Source organism: Cupressus sempervirens, chromosome 4 (assembly GCF_028749045.1).
Source record: "Cupressus sempervirens isolate cs-2001-9-10 chromosome 4, ASM2874904v1, whole genome shotgun sequence".
Lineage (NCBI taxonomy): Eukaryota > Viridiplantae > Streptophyta > Pinopsida > Cupressales > Cupressaceae > Cupressus > Cupressus sempervirens.
In genome coordinates, this window is record NC_143121.1 from 770,940,067 (window position 1) to 770,955,800 (window position 15,734).

The window sequence follows — 15,734 nt, forward strand, 5'->3', positions numbered from 1 at the left end:
GAATATAATGTGTTATAGACACTAAGACCCGGGACTTTTGTGAGAGTATGCATTGTAATAAACAACTTCTTCAAAGCGGGATAAAAACTCTTCAATCTTAATTTATTTCAATTGTAAATAATTAAAATAAGATGGATTATTTATCCTTTGATTCTATTTTTGAGTGTTTTGACTAACTCAAGACTCACATGAATTATTTTTCTTTTATTTTTAAAAAAATGTTTGAGTTTTATCTTTAAAAACACTCAAGTGAATTTAGTGTTGAGTGGAATGTTAATTAATATGGCTCTTTTATTGTCTACTCTTGAAAGGCAAGCCAATATAAGACAAGATGCAAGATTAAAAAAATAATAAACTAATTCTTTTGTGGTTCAATAGGAATTTTGTTCTATGACTAGTGTTCTTATAGCCATTGGAACTCTATTTTGTGATTATTATTATAGCCTAGGTATAAAATCCCTATTTATTTTCTATACACTATGTTTTTGCTAATCCTATTTAGTCCACTTTAGTTGTTGATTCATGTAATATGATTATGGTTTCATTTCATATATTATCATATTAGATATATAAAAATAAATGTTGTTGGAACTACAATTGCAACAATTGTTATGCTGTCATTGATGTTAAATCTACTCATGAGACATGTTTCTATCTAATGTAAATTTAATATCTAATTGGTGGATGAAGATTATTTGAGAAGTTGTTCATAAAAAAAGCACCTAGAGGAAATCCAGAGTTATAAAAATGAGGCTACAATGGATGTTTGATTAGTTATACTTTGACAAGGTAATTTGATTGTTTACATTATGGAGACATTAGAAAAGAGTGGAAGTTTTCTTAAGGTTGACCGATAAATACAAAAGAATATTAAGGAATTTTGAAGCTCATATCGTGTGATGCCAGTGTCAACCAAGCCACAGTAAGTGCTAAGAAAATTCAATGTTGACCAAGTATCAGTATCGATTGAGAAAACAATGTTTATATTGAGCTAGAATCTCTATAGTATTTGAGTAAATCAGTGATGCCCGAGTTTCAAAACTTACTATTGCCCAAGCAAAAAAAATTTGAATGTGTATGAGAAATCATGATTACCAACTAAAGCAGTTGATTTCTTGGGATATGGAAAGTGTGTTGAATACAAGGGTTGATGTGTTGGATTATTTAATTCAACAAGAGGATTAGGTAAGATACCTAATGAATGAGTTCAATGAGAATTTTCTAGAAAAGAAGGAGATGAATATATATAATGATTATTTTAGATTAGATTGCAAACCCTAAGTGTTAGAAATAATAATACTGAGAGTGGGGGGGGGGGGGGGGTGAATCAGTATTCTACAAAATTTTGCTTACAACTAAATATTGTTAATTACTTTACAACTCGCATATGAAAGTAAACCAACAATGCTAAATAGTAAATATAACCATAAACAGAGAGAAATCATAACAACATTACTTGTTAACTAGGGAAATCTTAACCAAGGGAAAACCTTGGGGGGTGATAACCATTAGATGATTCACTAAACAATTGGATCTTGTTAAGGATATTGACCCTGTTAGGAGTCTATGAAGTACATATAGTGTCTCAAGTCCTTGTTTGAAGCCTCAACCCTATTAGGAGTTGGTAGATTAATTAAAATGTATGCAAGAAGAGCCCACTTCCCTAACATGCAATTATACAATTCACTTCCTTCACATAATATATACATACATACATACATACATATAGATATATAAAATACTTGCTTGCTTCTATAATACACACTTCATCTAATATCACATTAGATTTAACATCACATAAGGCTCACAAATGGTTTTCACAATAGTTCACATGTCACATCTAATCATGCAACTTATACAATATTTGTGCATTACACAAATTCACTGCACTACACACTTTTACCACTCCACTATCTACACAACATAATATTTGTACTTATATCTTGCACATTCAAAAATTGTTTCTTAGTTGTCTTACATTCTTGAAATAATATCCACATAGTCAGCTTAACATGGCTTAGTGATTATTTTGAAACAAAATAATTCCTAAAGTCGTATTGCTCTATTTTCTACTATGCTCTATTCTATACTATTAAATACAAGCATAGTTAAACTTACTATAACTTGTTTTTTACTGAACGTACATACATGTGCACTGGTACACATCATCATGAAAATGTTGCAAAACTTTCATCAACTATGCATAATCTAACTCTTTGTGCATTGTGTGTACGATCTATTCACTGTACTCCTGCAAACTATCTCAGACAATTTTCTATCTCCCAATGCATAAATGAAATGTTGAATATATGTTTCCATAAATGAAAACAATCAAGACATCTATTTGACCATATTTACAATAATCTCTCCCTTTGGCATTGATGGAAACATTTGGGAAAATTGGCTAAGTCCCAAAATGATGTCATACAAAACAAAAACAAAATAAAATTACTATATACAAATTGCTTTAAAAAAATATAACAATTTTATTCATATTTTGATGGATCATTACATTCCTTATCACTCCTTTACATTGATACATACATAATCTCCCCCTTACATATACATTTTCATCTATACAATTTTCCTCTACATAAGAATCCCCCTTTTGACATCAATGGAAAAGGTGTCAACAAAAACTATAGCACAAAAATGTGTTGCCTATTGTTGATCAGCTTTTCATTCTAGATATGTAATCTACAAAATCAATCTTTAGTTTGTTAAAGTATTGATTCTAGTTTCCTTTGATTATATCTAATATATTGATGAGAGCACAAAGTGTATAGGATTCTACTTCAATTGCGCTCAAGTCAGTATAGGTAAAATTATCATAGGAATTCTTTGTTGAAAGAAATTCCTCCAATTACTTCTGCAAAATTACGACCTCGGGTGCCAAATATTCTTTGAGAACAAAGAATCTTCTTATTACCTTCTCCTTGTCAAATTCAATGCTTTTGACAACATTGTGGATCTTCTCAATCTCATTCTCAGAATCTTCAATTTTGACATCTGGTTGTTGTAATATTATAGTGAGTGAATAAAGCTCACTCATATGACCTTTGATCTTTGCATCAAAATTAGATAAGTATAGGACATTGCACACTGTCCATACAACCTCTTGCCTTCAGCAATACACTATCTCAATTCCTTGATGTTTCCATCAAGTGCCTTCAAATCATTGTGCACATTAGTGCACATTGTGTTGAATAAGGATGCATCATGATTACTTTGTGCTTATGCTACTACTACTTCAACTAAGGTTGTGAATTCCCCATCAAAGGTCTTCAATAACTCTTTTGCCTTGGCTTGTAAGTTTGGAGTAGCTATAGTTGTAGAAATTGTCTTCTGCATGCACTCCAATACTTCAACACATGTCTTCTCCAAAGACTTTACAATTTTTTTTTTCTCAAACAATTTTCTCAAGGTGCCCAATAGTTCATTCTGGTCTTCATCATCAGATGGAATAGGTACTACTATTAATGTTCTAGCTGCTAATACTATTGAAGATACAATAGTCTTTATCTGTTCCTCTACATTCTTCTTTTCCTTAGCCTCTTCTTTTCCTGTTCTTCTCTTATCTTCTTTTCTTCATCTTCTTTCCTTTTCTTTTCTTTATGTTCCTTTCTCTTCTTTTCTTCTTCTTCTTTATTCTTTTTCTCTTACTCTTCATCATCAGAACTGGTATAGGCAGTAACATTACTAACAATATTTTCCCCATACATTTCAAAAGGATTTTCCTTTGTGTCCACAATTATGTTTGTACTATCCACTTGCATGGATTTAGTACCCTCAACAATATGAAGTGGAGATAGTGCTTGTTGTGTCCCTTCTACCTCTTCCTCTTCTTTGGAAGTTGACTCTACCTGTACATATACTAGACTATTAACCTTTGCTTGTGCACTCTCCTTAGGCACTGAGGACATGTATTTTAGTATAGCATCCTTTGTTTCTTTCCTAACCTCTTCATAATTGCCTCCCATCAAAAGAATTGATCTTCTTTTGTTCCTAAGCAAGGGCTCAATACCCTTCAAAATTTTGTCTAATTCCTCTTTCGATCCAACATCACATAACTTGTTTATGGATGTGATTTTCATATTCAAATCTTCTTCTACTACTCTTCTCTTCCTATTGATCAACCTATTGTATAGGTCTTTAGGTATCTTATTCTGAATGCTATAAAATCTCTTATTCCTCTGAATCATATTTCTTATTATGGAATTCTCTATTTGCTTCCTATCTATACTTTTATACATGCTCTAAAATTTATTCAACTAAACAAAATTATCATCATTTATTATCTACATATTTAGATTCTCTACCTTCAGTTTCCATGCTTTCTTCCCTATAACTATCTTGGCTTCTTGTGCATCTTTCTCAACAATTTTATCTTCATCATCATCATCATCATCTGAGCTTTTAGAACTGCTCACTTGCATGGTTTTCCTCCTTTTGCTAGGCTTGCTACTGATCTGCTTTACTCTTTTCTTTGCTTGAGGTGCAGGTTCTTGCTTGACCTTCACTAGTCCCCTTGACTTCCTCTATATAGTAGATACTTCCACCTCTAACTACCTTGTAGCTTGCTCATAGTTTTCTCTTACAAGTTGCACTTGCTCAGCTACTGCATATGTTGCAATAAGAGCTTGCGCACATGGTTGTGCGACTGTTACTCTTTTAGAGGGTCCTATAACTATAATAGGTGTTTCTTCCAAAAAAATTTTCTACCCGTTGGCCTTCATCTCTAGTGCAATTCCCTTTATCTCATTGAATTCCTACCTGGTCATACCAGATTCCTTGAGTATGGAGTCTATCTCCTTCTCTACTTTCTTCTTATTCTCCTTGTTGTAGAGCTCAGATTCTACAATTGTTAACCTTTCATCATATGTTCTCCACCTAGGTCATTTTGTGTCCTACTCAGACTTAAGTATGATATGCACATACCCTTTAATCATATTTGTGCTCATCCATGGCTCATAGGCTCAATAAATTTCAATCTAGGTATCACCACGTCCATGCATGTGTTCTCAGTTTCCACCATGAAGCATAAATCATCCTTATACTTTTCTACCATAGAGGGAGGTATCCTATACCTTTGTTTCATCTTAGGCTAAAAATTATTCATTGTCCTATCAATATCAATGTCTCTAATATTCTCAGGTTTAGATCTGTAGCTTTGAGTCACAATCTTCATTGTACACTTGCTACTTTCCTAATTTATCACTCTAGGAAACTTCTTAGTAACATAAAAGAACAAATGAGTCAATAGAGAGCCAAATCCAAATACTGCACTCTTAGCTTTCTTTATCTTTGTAATATTGTCTAATAGTTACACTTTGACAATGTCACACAAATTTACTTTTCTCCTTTCAATGACCATTACATATGATGTATGAAGAAATCTAGATGGTATAGAGTTTACCCTTGATCCATGGTTCAAATTATACCCTAAGATTTTGGTCAACAATTTGACTCCTCTATCCTGAATAGGATCAACCTTCATATTCCTTCCATCAAACTTGGTTTGTAGGTTTGTCTCCACTAATTTCCTAACACTTTCCTCATTAACAAGATTACAACCCTTCATTGCTAAATCTTGTACCCTTGTGGATTAGGTCCTTGTTAATGAAAATTTGTGTATCGCCTACCAAAACATATCATCATGTATTCCACTAAATATCATTTGAGTCCACTCATGATTTTTGAATTCCATGTTGAACATATACTTCACCAAATTCAAATCTTGAAGGTGTACATACTCAAACTTCAAGGTTAAGTCATTATTACACATAACTCCTAAGTCCTTGTGAATTTCCTCATCACCAATGCTCTCTATTTTGTGATGTATATAACTTCTTATGTCTTCTACATGTAACATATTATCCAAAACTTGTGAAAATGCACCTACATGATCATCTAATAAAGAAACAAATGGGTATTTCATGAACTCATACCTCAATTTATCACTAACATCATGCACTCTTTGAGTAGAGATTCCTTTATAACTATAAATATTACAAGAAATTTGATTCAATACTCTATAAAATACCTCAAATTTGTGATTTTAGGGCTTTTGCAACTTTTTTCTTCAAAAACTTTCTTTGCACTTCAATTTTTATCAAATCACTCTTCAATTTGCTCAAGAAACTTTGCATGAATAGATGGTACATCAAATCTTGTTCATGATCCTTTAATCATTTCAAATTGCCCTACATATTAAATGTGTATCTACCACAAACTAAGAATATTGTCTTTATTTACTAGTGACTTTGATCTTACAATTCCTAATTACTACAATTACATCAAGACTTGTGCACTAAACAATAGCTTTTTCTCTATGTCTTCTCTCTTCTATTAACCGCGCAATCTCTAACATCAGTTCTGACCATTGATGCTCTAGTACTTCTATAATAGCTTAATTCACACAGTTTGAGTAACAATTATGACTTTAGCTTTCCATCATGTGCATGAAAGAATTGCTCCTCGAATTTTGTGTGTGAACTCTCTAGATTACTAGCCTTCACAAATTCTTCTTTGAATTCCTCAACATGTTCCTTGACTGCTTCTTTCTAATAGTTTTTTCCTTGATTTTCATGCCTTCTATTATTCATATTTTTGTTTCTTCTATGATAAGGGTTCTTGTTAAATTTCCTTTCATCCATTCTACAAAATCTTGTTGTGTGTCCAAAGTTATTGCATAACTGACATACGGTGCATTTCTCATCTAATTGTTCCCACTCAGATTTTTAGATGCTCTGCAATTCCTTGCAATATGTCTAGGATTGTTACACTTGTAATAACCAAACTGATTTCTTTCACCATCAAGTTTCTCTCCATCACTGGATTTTCTCTAAGATCTATTTCTTCCATTACCTATAGGGTTAGTATTCCTAAACATTCTACTATTCTTATTATCATCAAAAAACTTAGGTTTCTTACATTCTACTGCCTTATGTCCATAACCATGATAAGTATAAAAATAAAAATTAGTAATAGGTTTAAAAGAATTACCTGTACAATCTCTCTTTACATGGCCAATTTCATTGCATATGTAGCATCTACCTCTGAATTCATGTCTTACCTCTCTAGATAATTCATCTTTCTTAGGTTCTTCAACTTTCTCTATAGCTCTAGGTGTTGGAAGATTGGGGAGATATTTAGAAGATTAGTTGCAAGCATGAATGCTGATGAGATTCCTATGGGGGAGTATTGTAGATATGTTACTATGATGATATGTTACAATCATGACTGAGTTTGTCATTGATGTCAGCATAGCAATTTTCTGTGGTATCTAACAAAAGAATGGTAGAAAGATCAAGTTGGTATGATGGCTAGTTGAGTATTATAACTATCCAAGGTTATGGGAGATACTTTTGGTTATCTAGTATATATAGTTAACATTGAAAGAAGAAAGGATAAGTCTAGAAGAAGTTATGTAAGCTTTGGTGATATTTATTCTAAGATAGAGTTTATAGAGGCATGTTTTGGTAAACTTGTTATATCTCTTTGTAGACTTGTTATTCTTAGAATCAAGGTTGAGGACATGAAGAAGACATGTTGGTTATGACGTGGCTAAGATTTCTCATCGTAATATTTTATGTACGAAAATTTATTCAAGTTGCAAGGTGGAAGATTTATGTTATCGCTAAGTGTAACATGTTCTTAATGTGGTCTTATAATAATTAATTGAGAAGGTCTAATAACTGACTTAGGTTTGAGGACTTGGTATAAAAGAAGGAAATTTTCTTTTATCATGATATGTGTGAATGTATGGAATGACATGTTTTTATGATCGATGATAAGAAACAAAGAGTATGAAATGCAAAATTGAGCAGAGTAGTGTGGAAGCAAAGAAAACCTCATTGCCGAGGTTTTGCTGAGTGATCTAGGGTTTTGTTGAGTGATCTAAGGTTTGTGACCTAGTCTACAAGGTCTAATAGTGATTGGTTTGGTTGAAAGAATAGAGGAAAGGAGAAGATAATAGTAAATTACTTGTTTGAGTAGTCAGCTCTTCTTATAGTTGAAATTTCATGTTTAGGAGGTGGGCTCTTCTTGCATACATTGTACTTCAACTCCTAATAGGGTTGGAATCTCCTAATAGAGATTCAAAGTCTCCTAATAGGGACTAATTGTACTAAATGTTGTAATAGAATCCTAACAAGGTCCATCCTCTAACAAGGAATATTATATTAGTACATCATCTTGTGGGCATCATTCCGACCAAGGTTTTCCTTGTAATCAAGGGTTTAATTGTCTATGTGCATTTTATTATGTTTTTTTTTTACTTTGGTTGAATGGTTAAGTTTGGTTAAAGAAGATAAATGTTTTAAATTTTTGCATAACTAATTCACGACCCCCCCAAGTTATCTTGGTGGACTATTGTTTCTAACACTAGGTTCATCAAATTTCCCTGTGAAATTGATTTTTTCAACTTCATTAGACCATTTGAACTTTTATTTAGGAATTTCTATTATAGGATCTGGTTCTATTCTAGTCTCATCTTTCTTTTTCAACTTCTCTCCATTATGATATCCAGGGCTTGTCTTTTCATATGAAGGTCTTTGATGAAATATTTGTTCATCAATTTTCTCAAAACTTGTATAAAGTTTCTCTAACTATTGTTTTTCTTGTGTTAATTATCCTTTCACAATGATGTTGTATTTTTCCAAGTCTGCATGCTCTATCTTAATAGAATCTAATTCAGATGTCAATTGACTTAACTAGGATCTAAGGTCTACATTCTTAGATATTAGATCAAGTTCACTCTTAGTCACTAGTCTTAAGACTCAACTCCAGTTTAATAATTTTCAACTCATGTTTCAAGATCTCATTCTCTTTCTTGAGATTTTTTGAATCATCATTACTACTGATCTATGCAAAGGGTTCGTTTGCATATTTAAAATCATCAATTTCATCTTTTAGTTTGCCAAGGCAAACTTTTGCATCTTTTTATCTATCTTTTAGGTTATCTTTTTCTTCAGTAAGAAGGTGAATCTGTTCAAGGGCTTCTTCAAGATTATTCTTCAATTGTTCCATATTTACTAGGATCTTACTTAATTTGTTAAGCCTCTTCAAATTAACTATGCTCTATTGTTAGAAATAATTAATTCTAAGGAGGGGGGGTGGGTGAATAAGTATTCTACAAGCTTTTACCCACAACTAAATATTGTTAATTACTTTACAACTTGCATATGAATATAAACCAACAATGCTGAATAGTAAATATAACCATACACATAGAGAACTCATAACACTATTACTTGTTAACTAGGGAAACCATGACCAAGGAAAAACCCCAGTGGGGATGATACACACTAGATGATTCAGTAAACAATAGTATCCTATTAAGGATATTGACCCTGTTAGGAGTCTATGAAGCACATATAGTGTCTTGAGTCCTTATTAGAGGAATAGGAGTTGCTACAACCCTGTTAGGAGTTGGTAGATTAATTACAATGTACGCAAGAAGAGCTGACTACCCTAACATTTAATTATACAATTTAGTTCCTTCATAAAATAGATATACATACAATCCTTTCTTCCTACTATAACTCACACTTGCTTTGATCTGAAATCAAATTTTGCATCACATAAGGCTCATAGATGGTTCTCACAATAGTTCACATGTCACATCCATTCATGCAACTTCCACAATATCTGTGCATTGCACAACACACTTTTACCACTCCACTATCTGTGTAACATAAGATCTTTCCTTATATCTTGTGCATTTACAAATTGTTGCTCAGTTGTCTCACATGCTTGTAATAATATCCACATAGTCAGCTTAACATGACTTAGTCATTATTTTGAAACAAAATAATTCCTAAAGTTGTATTGCTTTGTTCTATATTGTTAAATACTAGCACAATTAAACTTACTATAAGTTGCACTATACTAACCGTACACACATACGCACTGGTACATGTTATCAAGAAAATGTTTCAAACCTTTCCTTAATTGCACATAAACTAATTCTCTGTGCATTGTCCATACTATTAAGATATGTTCACTATACTCCTACAAACTATCTCATACTTAGACAATTTTCTGTGTCTCAATGCATAAATAAAATGTTGAATATATGTTGTCATAAATGACAACCATCAAGACATCTAATTCACCATATTTCTAACACTAAGATCTACGATGCTTTTGAGAAATGACAACATACCAAAATTACCTATTTAAAGAGGCACAAAGATGAACTTTAGTGAACATAGAAAAGATGATGTGAAGAAGAGAACACAACAGAGAAGTTCTATGCATTTGAGAGATTTTTAATAAGATGGAAAAAGTTGCTAAGGTTGATAAGAAAATCTAAGAAGAAGGCATAAGTTTTTTTTGAGGAGAAGTGTGTATGCTTGAAGGGATGCCAAGAAAATCAAGGAATAATGGTAACAATTAAGGCTTATTAGGGAATCAACACATGAATTGAATAAAGATCTGAAACTGCAAAAGTGAGTTATAATCATACAAATCAAACCCTGCTATTTTCTTTCTAACCATTATAAACAATTTGTATTGAAATCCTTTTAATCAAAGGCTAACCTAATAGTTAGTAAGGACTTAATATTATGTGTAAATCCTTTAACAGGGTGACATTCTAATAGAATGTTCTAAAGTCCTCTGACAAGGATACTCCTTATAGGGTGATTAAATCCTCTAACTAGGTCACATTTAATAGTGTGTATTGTAACCTTTAATAGGGTTGTTTCACATGTTGCTCTAGTATTTTTTCCCAAATTGGATTTCCATGTTAAATCCTAGTGTCAAACTTGTGTTGAATTTTTTATAGTGGTTTACATTTCAAGTGTTTACATTCAAAAAGTCTACTATATTTGGACAATGAGCTACTAGTTAATATTGCTATTTAGATTATAGTAGAGATTGAGTTATAGTTGTTGAAGAACATTGTTGAAATATAGAAATGAGGAAGATTGATGAAACCTATCATGGAGCAACTATTATTTTGTCACTAATGTCAAACCTACTAATTTTTGGTGAGACAACCACTAATTTGGTCTAAATGCTATCATTTGATTGATTGATGAAGAAGATTTGAAAAGAAAGGATAACAAGAGTACCTAGAGAAAGGTTGAGTTATATAGTATATAAAAGAAGTAATAAGACCAAGTAAGACTTTGATGATAGAATTGTACTATTTATCTACTTAAGGCTATAATGAAGTTAAGAAAAAAACTAGAAGAAGACTTAGTAAATAAATGTGTCTACCAAGCTTGATTGAGTAAATAGTGCAGGATGCCTAGAAAGTTAGTTAAAGCTGAGTGAAGTAATTTTAGTATTTATCAACCAAAGGGAAATCTAGTAGGTTTTGAGTGAAGAAACTTTAATATGTGTTGAGCACCACTAAAAAATTAGTGTATGCTAAGAAACCTAGTGTTGACCAAGCATCATAAGATAGTGATTGCCAAGCAAATAACATGTTATTATCGAGCACTAGAGAATGAGTTTGATCAAAGATTTGCCCAATCTAAGCTAAAAAAGCTAATTTATTGAATTGTGTAAAGCATGTGGAGGATAAGTATGATGAGATAGTGGCACAGAATTCAAGATAAACTATTTTGAGATGAATTTGAAGAGGATTGTAAAGGAAATTTCTAGAATGGAATAAAATGGAAAAGAGGGTAGATTCGATGAATCTAACCTAATCCTAAGATGGGCGATTGTGGTTAAGAAAAAAATATATAAATTCTCTATTTTTGGAGATAAAAGGCCAGAAGTAAAGTGTCATAGTGTGAACTAGATATAGACAAGGAGTCTTGAGATGTTGTTTCATTTGGTGGCTAAAGGGATGAATTTGTAGTTGACATACTAAGCAAGAAGGCTTGAGGAGGTGAAGGATTGAAGGGTGAAAGAGCTGTCAAAGATGAAGGAGACTAAATGCCAAGTAGAATGGAGGACTGAATAAGTGATCTGTAATCTGCAAGTGATTTGTTTTGTTATCATATGAAATCCTACTATTACTTTCAAACAACTATATTAGTCTGGATAAAACCTTTGGATTAACATTGACCTAAAAGTCATGAGTAAATTATTTAACAATGTGACATTCTGATGGAATGTTCTAAAGTCTTATAACAAGGCTCACTCCTAATAGTATGATTGAAAACCTTTAATCAAGGTCACATTTAATAGGGTTGGCTCCTCATAGAGTTCACTTAAAAAAAGTGAAAATTGGTAGCATGTTACTAGTGGTTTTTCCCAAATTGGATTTCCACATAAAATCCTTGTGTCAAATTGTGTGAATGATTTTTTGGTATTTCATTTTTACATTTCTGAAAAGTTCATTTGACCTAGGATAATAATATATTATGGTTTAAGATATTGGATGATCAAGACATGCACACATATTTGTTAAATACTAATTTTTTTTATCTGTACACTTGGACCTTGGATAACTGATTCAAACCCCTCTCAGTTATTCTAAAGCATCCAAAAAATTGGTATCAACGTGTTTAGTTCTTATGAAGAAATTTTTTTGAAGGTACTTAAAGCTAAAGATCAAGATGTACAAAAAGGAGGTGCCCAAGTTAAACAAGGAAAACTTTCCTACATGGAAAAGTTTGATGGAGTTGCATTTAGGAGGACTTGGAGAATATGCATAGGAAACCATCACTACTGAATATATTGCAGTAACTAGAGTCCCAACTACTGAACAACTCAAATAGAAGAAAGAACACAATCAAGAAATGTTGGATATTGTATCTGCCCTAAGCTATTTAGAGTTTGAAGACATTAAAACATGTACCCATTCTAAAGGAATGTGGCATGCCTTACAAAAGATCTATGGAGGAGACAAGAATGTGCTAAGAGCCAAAGCATAAAGTCTAAGAGGAAAATTTGATGAAACAAGAATGCAAGAAGGTGAGAGTATAGTCTAGTATTATGAAAGAATCAAAGATGTTGTAAATACAATCAGAGGAGAAAATTAAGTTATTAAAGATGAGGTTGTGATCAACAAAGTGTTGAGAACTTTGTTGCCTATCTATGCTATTAGAGTCTCTACTATACAAGAATTGAGGTGTACTCCTAGTAGTGATCTAAACCTTGAAGGACTAGTTGGTAGACTCACTGCTCTTGAACTTTCAAATTTGGATAATTTCAAATCTAAAAATATTGATTCTGCTTTCAAAGCTAAGCTGTCACTAAAAGAATCTAAAGGAAATAAAAAGGTAAAGCATGTTTCTAGTGATAGTGACACTAATGATGAAGGTTTAAAAGAACTGAAAGTACTATTGGCTCAGAGATTTCATAGAGGCAAAGAAAAATACAAAGGTAAGTTACCCATCATATGTTTCAATTGTAATAAATTTTGTCATTTATTATCAAGGTGTCCTAAGAAGAAAAAAATAGAAATGAAGACAAATCAAGAGGTAGAAAAGATGAGAGTAAAAAAGGCTATAAATACAATAGAAATAAATCTTGTTACATTGCTGAAGAAGAATCTAATGAAGAATTATATGGTCATGATGATGAAGTTGTGCATATTTCTATGAAAGATGATTTAGATGAAGATGAGAAAACTACATTAGATTCCTATGTAACCAAAGGTGAAAGGTGGATCTTTGATAGTGGATGTTCTCATCACATGGTTGGTGACAAAAATAAGTTCATTACCCTTGAGCATTACAATGGAAATATCATTAGATTTGGTAATGATGCACCCTATCTAGTGAAAGGTAAAGGATCAATAAAATTGACAAAAAAGATTATGTGTGACAATTCTTACTATATAGAAGGACTTAACTATAATCTTTTCAGTGTGTTACAATTGAATAGTTTAGGATACAAGGTTAAATTTAAACATAAGAAAGCTAAGATTTATGATGTTGATGGAGAACTCATTGGGAGTGCAGATCAGACAAGAGGTAATAAGTTTTATCTTGACATGAATGAAGCTGCTTGTATTTTTGTACAATTTGACAATGTGTGGCTATGCAACAAAAAATATGTGATGTAAATTTTGGCAACTTCATTAGTATCAGTAAGATGAAAAGAGTTAGAGGTTTTCCAAAACTAAAGGTAATTTACAAACAATGTCAATTAGGAAAGATGACAAAGTCTTATACTTTAAACGAAATTTTGGAATTAGTTCATAATGATCTATATGGACCAATTGATGTGTAAAGCTACAAAAGTGACAAGTATTTTTTTCTATTTGTTGATGATTACTCAAGAATTATGACAATTATATTTTTGAGAGAAAAATCTAATGATTTTCAAAATTTCAAGTGGTATTTGGCTAAAGTTGAAAAGGAAACTGGTAAAAGATTGAAATGTATGAGATATGACAGAGGTGGAGAGTTTACATCAATGAATTCAATAACTTCTACAATAACAAAGGAATCAAAAGACAAACTTCTGCACCTAGGACCCCTCCACATAATGGGATAGTTGAAAGGAGGAATAGATCTATGATGAATTGTGCCAGAACATTGATGATGGAAAAAAAATGTTTCTATAAAATACTAGAGAGAAGCTATAAATACAATTATCTATACCTTGAACCAAGTACAAGTCAAGAAAGGTAAAGATTTCACATCTTATGAATTATGGTATGGATAGTCACTTAATGTTAAATATCTTAAGGTATTTGGAAGCAAGTATTACATTATTAAGGACAAAAAAAATGGTAAACTTGATGCAAAAAGTGAAGAAGGCATATTCCTAGGTTATTCCACAAGAAGTAAGGCCTATAAGTGTTTAAATACTAATACTAAAAAAAGTTGTGGAAAGTGTAGTTGTAAAATTTGATGAATATAGAGAAATAAATGAAGATGAAAAAAATAAGAAACCTGAGAATTACAGAACCTTTATATACTACTATGAGAGTATGACTACTAATGCTGATGATATTGTAGCTACTAATCAATAAGAATAATGATTGTTGATTCACATACAATGGATTTTGAGTTGTATTTAGGAGTTGAGATACAATCAGAAGTTGAGGTACGTTTTGTTGTTGAGATTAGTTTAGAAGAGAGGAATTTTGAGTTACCTGATAAAGAAGTGCATAGTGAACATGAGATTGAACTTCATGAATGACCTATTGTTGAATAAAGAACAAAGCCAAGATTATCAAAATATGTCAAGAGACATCATCCTACTAAACAAATCATTGGAGAGAAAGAGGTTGGACCAATGAAAAGGAATAGATTGAGGAATAAGACATGTTTGTTTAGAATACATGAACCTAAATTAGTAAAGGATGCATTAGAGAATGAAGACTGGAGTCAAGCCATGAAACAAGAAATTGGTTTGATTGAGAAAAACAAAATATGGACACTAGTACCAAGACTAGAGAACAAGAATGTTATTGGAACCAAGTGGGTGTACAAAAATTTAAAATTGGATGAGAATGGTGAAGTAACAAAGAATAAGGCAAGGTTAGTCTGCAAAGGCTTTGCACAAAAAGAGGGAATTGACTATGAAGAGACATTTTCCCTAGTTGCAAGATTGGAAGGAGTGAGAAATCTACTTGCTTATTCTACCTATAAAGGATTCAAAGTTTATCAAATGGATGTTAAGTCAACATTTCTGAATGGTATATTGGAAGAGGAGGTTTACATTGAAAAATGAAAACCATTTTTTGATCCAAACAATAAGAAGATGGTGTATATATTAGAAAAAGATTTATATGGTTTAAAGCAAGCTCCCAAACCATGATATGAAATACTACAAAACTATCTTGTGAATATTGGTTTTGAGAAGATTGA